Here is an 8,937-nt window from a genome sequence, read left to right as displayed (position 1 = left end):
TTCAAATAGTTAGGGCTGCTTGTCACGCTATAGCTTTACTAACCTCATCAAGGCAGCCAAAACGAGATCAACAAGACAATAACGACGCCAAAAGGAGAGTTGGATGGCGAATCTTAACCTTCAACATGTCTTTGTACGCGTCCTTGTTCATCCAACCTACCGTCATTGTCTCCGATTTGAAGCTAATGAACATAGATAACAGTTCTACAGTTTAACATATTCAGTGTTCAATTGATGTTCCCTTGGATAACCATTTCTGCCAACGGTGATGTAAGGACTATAAGACTTCATGGTCATTTGAACGGCCCTTATGTGGGCCGTTCAGGACAGATCACATATCAAGCAATCTTCTTCCTTATACAAGGGTTAGAACTTACCGACCACTGTACATACACACACACACACTCTCTCTCTCTCTCTCTCTCTCTCTCTCTCTCTCTCTCTCTCTCTCACACACACACACACACATATACAGCGTAAGCCAATTATTTGACAAACACATCAGGTCTCGACGAGTCAGGCACATTCACACACACACACACACACACACACACACACACACACCACTCTCAAGACGAAATACCTTTTCAACTGTCTGGATAGTTCTAAATATTTAAGCAGAGCAAACTCTCTGGCACCTTTCCTCCGTAGTCATTGCTACGGGCAACACGACACATCAACTTAGATGAGTTCGCGAAGGAATTGCACAAAATATCGTCGGTACGAAAGCCTTACATACAAAGTTCCTTTCTATATCCGCACATGTTCACTTCTGTTCAAACACCTGTCTCAAATGACGGTCTCACCTTTACCCTTCCATCTTCAACCACAGTTCATATCCAGATCTATCACCTCTACCGTTAGTGCCCACTTCTTTGAATATCGCAAGATCCGTGAAGAACCAGATTTAGAATTGATCGTGAGGAACCGATGCTTATGGTAAGAGGCAGCTAAAGGGATCGGGTGGTAAGACTCGCTTGATACATGTCATTGCATCTCAGTGGACGTGCATAGATCGATGCACGTGCTCTTGATCACTGGGTTGTCTGGTCCAGACTCCAGATTAATTATAGACCGCCATTACATAGCCGGGATATGGCTGAGTGCGGGATAAACCTATACTCATTCACTATAGATCATAACATGATGGTTTCTTGAACTATTTTTTCCAATAATGGGTATACAAATAACAAGCAGGAAATTTTATTGGTTACAGTGTATACATTTCCATTATCGACATTTAATAGACTATTCCCGACTTTGAGATATCCTGCAAATCATTATTCAGATTTGGCGACAAATTGGCAGAACAGGTTATTGTTTTCACAACTGATGCTTAAATACAGTATTAAATATTCTCGTCACGATATGGCTGAAATATTGCCGATGTAACGTTAAATATGAACCTACTCACTCACTGATGCTTAAATAACACGGCACATGACATACACTGTCTCAGTTTGAGATATTAAGTGCGTGAATGAGTTTTGTTTTAAGCCGCTCATTCACGTAATGTCACGACTGGGGACATCAGAAAGGGCCTGCCCCATTGTACTCATGTGGGGAATCGAACCGGGTCTTCAGCGTGACTAGCGAACGCTTTATAACAGCAGTACGGGGGGACAGTCCTTTATCCGGGTATTTCCCTGCGGAGATTTAACGTGGGACTTACTACCTCACCAAGTCAAGCGGAACTAACTGACCCAGTGAACTCACACCACTCGTGCCGGAAACATCTAGAGGGTCATCAACACCAGCGACAAAGAGAGGGGCCATATACTGCCTACTGAAGAACAGCGTTTGAGTAGTAACTGTAAGCAGCGCTTGTAACAAACAAGACACATCACTTCCATACTAATCATGTATTCACATATCTACTGCATGAAAGGTTATTTGGCACGAAGTTGTGCAAAGCCTATGCATATTATAAGTTATCACATCGTGTCGAGGGAAATACGGAGTTTTGTCAGTCCCGAGTGAGGTTGTAAGGTCTCCAGCTCGGGGAATACAACCTTACTCGGGACTGATAAAACCCCGTATTTCCCTCGACGCGATGTGATAACGCATTTATCTAGCTGAATGTTTTCACTAAATCAAAAAAACAAAAAACAACACGCATCGAATCGACTTGTGTTTATATACGTGAGATGCCACTGTCTGACCTCAATGCATCGCACGTTACTAAAGGCTTGTCGATGCTTTTCTCACTTCGCACCGTCACCGAGGCGTAGCGGGGTGCTATGACTTTCGTAGCGTGAGTGAGTTTAGTTTTACGCCGCACTCAGCAATATTCCAGCTATATGACGGCGGTCTGTAAATAATCGAGTTTGGACCAGACAATCCAGTGATCAACAACATGAGCATCGATCTGCGCAGTTGGGAACCGATGACATGTGTCAACCAATTCAGCGAGCCTGACCACCCCATCCCGTTAGTCGTCTCTTACAACCAGCACAGTCGCCTTTTAGGGCATGCATGGGTTGCTTAAGGCCTATTCTACCCCGGGACCTTCGCGGGTCTTTCGTGGCGGGAGTACACGACTTTTACACTCCCGCTCGCGGATCGTGAAGGATGTACATGGTATTTTATCAGAGTCACGTGGACCAATCAAAAGTCGATATTCTTACATGAGGCTAGATAAATGTACATATCGGAGTGGGGACTCTTTATTTACAAGGGTTACTACCGCCAGCATTCTTCCTTCCTTGTCCTTTATACAAATGTCTCAATATTCGTGGATCGTGATACGTACACCACCGCCTTGACACAACAGTCGTTACGGTCAAGAAACTGAAATTATAACATCGACAATCAGATTCACAACCAGATCGGTTTGCGTTAACGATCTTTGGTTCACATTAAACATAATACTCATCGATATCCCAGATTCGTGGGGACAGTCCATTATTTTCATTAACGAAAGGACACCGCACAATCTACATATTTCAAACGACAGCAGTATGGTACATACTACACTACATTAACATGGTCGAATCGGCTTTAATTACGCGAACACTGGATAGTCTTCTGTCACTAGCATACTTCGCCGTCTTTTTCCAAATCATGAAATCAGCGAAACGTGACACAGTCCAACAAGCACTGGCATCAGGACACGAAGGCATTGCCAAGTGCAGAAGGTTCATAAGCGACTTTTTCCAGACTGCGCGCAATATTGCCCCTGTAGTATCTAAAATATCAATGCAGGGACTACCGGGCTACGTGTTTTATAACAGACCAGTGGGAAGTAGAGCTATATCAGTATGTATTGACAGTGAAAAGCACCGCTAGAGAGTAAGAGATACAGAGGGGGGAAACATGGCACAGTCATTAGCTCGCAACAATTAACGATCCGAAATAACCAGGCGCGTTTGGGGGATTTCAAAAGTTTATAGTCTCTGAAAAGAAGACAATCCAACATCAAGTCAACACCAATGAGAACATGGCAAGATCCATATAGCCTACACAAAACACCGTGAACAATATTCAAGAGAAATCGGGTCAGCCAGCGGGGTTAACGAACAAGAAAATCTATTCGACGAGTCAAACATCGCTGAAAGCAACCACGGTATAAGATACCTGCTTATTACTATAGATTGCTTTTAAAGATTCATCTGGATTAAACCCGTGAAAAACAAATCTTCGGAAAACATGGCCGGAGCAATGAAAAGCTTATTTGCAACCATGGGAGAGGTGCCATTCACACTGATAACCGATAAGGGCGTGGAATTCCGGGATAAAGCAGTAAAACAGTATATAAGAGTATAAACGATATCATATCAAACACTTTGTCAAACAGAATAATGATATGTAAGCCAACTATGCAGAAAGTTTCATCCGAACGCTGAGAACCATGCTATACAGATATTTCACATATAAGAGGACGTACAGCTACACGGATGTGATACAAGACATCGTGTACAAATATAACCAGCTCACAGAGCTCACTGAAAGTTAGAGCTGCAGCGGCGGTTAATCACAAGAACGAAGCTACAACTGGCTGAATATCTACAGTAGGAAAATTCCATCGACCACTTATAATGAAAAAAGAGAAACAATGAATGAAGCCATCACCCTGCGAGGTATATATCCACGAACAAGAGAACCTTCGAAAAGGAATAGGAAGAGAAATGGACGCAAGAGGTCTTCAGAGTAACGCAATGAGAACGGTGGTATTCCTATATACAGGGTCGAAGACCTGCAATCAGACCCCGTACAAGGTACATTTTACCAGTCCGAGATGTCCAAGTTTCACAAACTCTTTGGCGTGTAGAGAGTATCGCTCTGAGGGAATTTTACGCCAAACGGACCAAGTGCGGGGAAAAGACGAAAGTCATGGACGGCATGCTCTACATACAATGTAACAGTATCCACACACATAATGTAGGTATTAAAAGTATAACCCTGGCGCCACTAAAGCCGTAGGCATCACTCCAACCAAAGTGTGCAACCAGGGCGCATAATCCTGGACAGCCTAAGATGTTCTGTGACTGCATGGAATGGTCATAAAATATTGCCCAATAGATGACTGCATATACACATCAGGCAGAGCATGGAATCTTTGCAACTTGTGTAGCTTTAATCTCATAATCACTTACAGTTCCACCACCTTCGCCATGCCCCATACATACAGTCGAACAAAATCAAAATATCATTGTGACTTCAACAAAATATGCCCTTGAAGGTTGGAATATTGGTCTTCAGTAACCCATGCTTGTCGTAAGACTGGTCAGGCTCGCTGGCTTGTTTGGTTCATGTCATCGTATCCAAATTGTGTGGATCGATACTCGACCTGTTGATCACTGGATTGGCATGTCCAAATTCAATTAATTACAGATCGCCGCCATATTGCTGGAATATTGCTAAATGAGGCGTAAAACTAAACTCACTCACTCGACAAAATAGAATACGAGGACCACTCTTAGATCGGTTTGAACCAAATAAAAATGATATGCTAATGTCGATGGGTATACAATGTATATCCAATACTAAATCTGTACTTGTGTGCGTTCCTCAAGGTTCGGTGATGGGACCACTTCTATTTTTCATATTCATTATTGATATAATTGAAGACGTATTTGTCAATTTTCCAATAATTGCTGACATAATTTAAGACAGAGTGGCAAAGTGTATATTCAGATAGGGATTTAGAAATGATGGACTGAAGTTTAGAAAGGAAAGTTTAAATGGAACAAAACAAACTGAATCATATCGAGAAATCAGTAACCCCTATTCCAGATTTTCATGTATATTCATGAAAGCATGACCACAGTGAGTGAGTGAGTGAGTGACTGAGTTTTACGGCGCTTTAGTAATATTACAGCAATAACACGGTGGGGGAACTGGCTTTCACACGTAATACCCATGACTCTTTGATATGTAGTGAATTTTTACAATTTAAAAATAATTACAAACATTGCTTTTTATTTGTGTAGTTTCAGTATAATAGTTCTAAAAAGCAAATAATACTTTGTCGCATCAGTCTCAGCTGCAGTGATCACGATGAGCATAAATGTGATCCCAAGTGTAGTTTATCATTATTTCAGAAGACAATTTCCGTTATCTATGTCAGTGTGACATATATACGGATATATGATCAACTTGTTTCTTCGATGTAACCGGTTATGACACTAAGGCTGTTATAAATTCTTTTCATGCCCTGTGTACGCTGTAAAAACGCTTTGGAATCATTCAGCCTTTAAACTGTTTAAGTACATTTATGCTACACATCGTTCTACACTCGTAATGCTAACCTTTTATTATCCACTGTATGAGCGTTGTGGTATGTGAATATTCCTGTCGCTGAGAGATCTTCAAATAGCCGTTGTTGATCAATTCATTTTTTTAAAAGAAAATAGCATTAACCACATTTGTTTACCAACCCTTGATGACAGAACTGACAGTGTCCCCATTGGCACTCAGCAACTGATTGCTGATATATTATATATACTGCAATGGTGACATGAGCCAGATGTTAAATGCATGAAAATGATACTTTTTTTCTTTCTTTTTTTTCTTTTCTTTTTCTTTTTTTTCACTTTGAAGACAGCTTCGGATACAAGGTTGGAAGTATCACATCTATTTTCACAAATTTTATTTTCATTATTTTTTAAAACGTCTGAGGCAATGATCCCGGTGTCAATTTCTGGGTTATAATTATGTTCTCTAAACTGTTGTTTTGGTTATGGCATGCCATCCTTAATTCGTAAGCTCAATAACACTTATATCCCTTCTTTCAGCGTTATCGCTGGGTGAGCGTCTCGTTTCCATGGATGAGCCAGCTGCTAATTCTACTTCCTGTTTGAATATGCGCGCACCTAACTGTACTTCGTCAGAAATATGGCGGACATTCCAAAGTTGTTTATTATGTGATTTGTAATGTAAGTATTTATTGTTAATTCATAAGTTCATTGCATTTCTTGGCATTTTCAGCGAAGTAAAGACAGTGTGTTTCTGTGTTATTTTCCACTTGCACTTAAGTTGGAACGCGACAGATAGTCCGATAGCGCTGATAGAAATAGGGTATTCGTGATTGGACATGTCAAACATTTGTTATTGTTTACACGCATCGATATTGTTGCATTTTGTGTGTGTAGACGTATCAATCGACACTTTCTCATTACCAGCATTAGGAAAGAAGTTTTGATTTTGTTTTGGAAAAGATTATCTTGTAGTTTTTCGTGGTGTGTGTGTGTTTGTTTTTAACGCTTCTCTAATTAGTCGGTGCAGGCTTGTTGTACCGAGGACGTATTATTTTCAGCAATACAAGCCCCTGTGGTCAAAACCGTGTGATTCACAGTAAAATTCTTTATATCGTCATTCAAAGCAATGTGCAAACGAAGGGATGTCATCATGGAACATCAAGATATACTTTTTCCTGGACTCAAACCCTAAAACGCAACATTACATGTTTTAATATCATTTGATACATGATTAATAAAACAATAAAAACCTTGTCGTGTGCATAGACTGTTTACAGAATGCTGACATATAGCTGAAATATTGCTGGGTGTGGTGTTTAACAAGAAACAAACAGACACTCATGCAACTTATATATCCTGCAATAAATTGTAATCGTCATCACTGATGCAGGACTGAGTATCAACTCATGATCAAATGTAACTATTGTGAGCTCAGACTCTTTGCAATCAATCCTGTGAAAACGTTGAATGTTGTATTTCATTTTTTATTCAACTTACATGAAACATGTCAGTTCATGAGTCCAAAATAGCTGACCCCCTACCTCCTCAAAAGCAAATATGGGTGACAACCCATGCCACCCCTCCCCACCTCATCCCCTAAAATCATCACCATTTTTGCTTTCCTTCCTCTGCCTATTCTGTACCACACCTCAGGCCCCATGAACTGTCTCTTGGTACATGTATTTGTTATTTTCCCAGAAATGACGCATACATCAAATGTGTCTAATAACAACCCAACTATTACAGAGGAGATGTTTTGGAATGAATCATTCTGTACTAATTTCTAAATACTCTACATCAGGAATGAGGCCAACTTGGTGAAAACCTTCTGATTAAACTTAAGGTTGATATCAACAGTGCTATTAATGATCTTGATGATAAGATATTGAAGTTTGCTGAATGTATGAAAAAGGCGTACAAAGAGTGTCCTAAATATCAACCATTTAGCACAGAATGTAAATTGGCCAAGAGAAATGCACATAGAGCTTAAGACAGTTTCGACGTTAGTGCACTGATCGTCACAGACGAACATTCTGTAAAGAGCAAAATAGGTATAAGAAATGTTACCGGAACTTTAAACATGAACTCAAATGTAATAAAATAAACAGACAAAGTACTTCTATGTATTGTCAGTCTAAAGTCTGGAAAGAAATTTGACATATCATACCTAAACCGTCTCAATAAACTTCAGTTTCCAACACTGATTGGCTCATCCATTTCAGGAATGTTCTGTCAAATGATTCAGAGCTCGATCAGTCTTACCCGGACCAAGAAAGTTTTGAAATTTCAGATGAGTTCACTGGGCGCTATGATGAACTATACACCTCCTCAAAAGTAACGCACCACCCACATTTTAAGAAAGTTGTGTACACGAAGATGACTGTGCGAAAGAAATGGTATTCAAAGACTGTTGAATGGGATATTTGGGATCTTTAGGTATCTTTCTGAGTTTTCATTGGCAAATCACCTGTAAAAAATGGTAATACATGAGTTTGAGGCAACATCTTTTAATGACAACAATACCAGCCAAAACAAGCCCCTGAAAAGTATTGCCACCCACAGTTATTAAATGAACACAAGACATCGAATGTGCATAGAAACTGAACCTTATATGGGACAGTTTCACACAGAGAAATGTCTTCAATATCTTGTGTATCCACCTCTGGCAGCAATGGTCACTCTGATACGCTGTCAAGCATTGTCGTCAATGAAGACAGGTCGGCTTGCAAGATTGTGTTTTTCAAAATGAGGCACCACATGTTCATTCAGAATGTCATTCTGGTATTTCTGTCCATTAAGATTCCCAGGAATGATGACCAGATCAAGCTTGCTGTCAAAGGGAACATCAACCCCACACCATGCCACTACCTCCTCCAAAGGATACCTCAACCTTGATTTTTTACCTGGTGATATGCTGCTCCTCTTGACCTCCAGACTCGCGCACTGCCGCCTGTAATGTGCAGGAGGAACCGGCTTTCGTCGGACCAATGAATGATCTAATGTTCCACCCCTGCCTTGCAGTGCACCAATTTAGATGACCCTGTTTGTGACTGGGGGTCAATAGTGATCTTCTGATTGGATGTCTTGCTCTCAGACCTGCAGCATGAAGACGTCTCCAGACAGTGCTGGTGGACAGTCTTTGGAAAGGGCACCATAGGTTCAGTAGCTGCACACTGTTGAGGAGTGGATTATGCCTAGCCATTCGAACCAATGCTCTGTCCTCCCTGGCATCTGTTGT

General features: G+C 40.8%; 1 protein-coding gene across 1 annotated transcript in view; it reads left to right on the top strand.

Moving 5' to 3' along the window:
* Positions 1 to 6,316: 6,316 nt before the first annotated feature.
* The window catches only part of LOC137288282 (centrosomal protein of 290 kDa-like), a 49,331-nt gene continuing 46,710 nt past the window's right edge, over positions 6,317 to 8,937 (top strand). The window contains exon 1 of the mRNA XM_067820769.1: positions 6,317 to 6,377. The gene's annotated coding sequence lies outside the window, so the exon portion shown is untranslated. The remainder of the gene's footprint in view (positions 6,378 to 8,937) is intronic.

Source organism: Haliotis asinina, chromosome 6 (genome assembly GCF_037392515.1).
Source record: "Haliotis asinina isolate JCU_RB_2024 chromosome 6, JCU_Hal_asi_v2, whole genome shotgun sequence".
Taxonomy (NCBI): Eukaryota; Metazoa; Mollusca; class Gastropoda; order Lepetellida; family Haliotidae; genus Haliotis; species Haliotis asinina.
The sequence above is the reverse complement of the archived record's forward strand: the minus strand, read 5'-3'. Positions and strand labels throughout refer to the sequence as shown.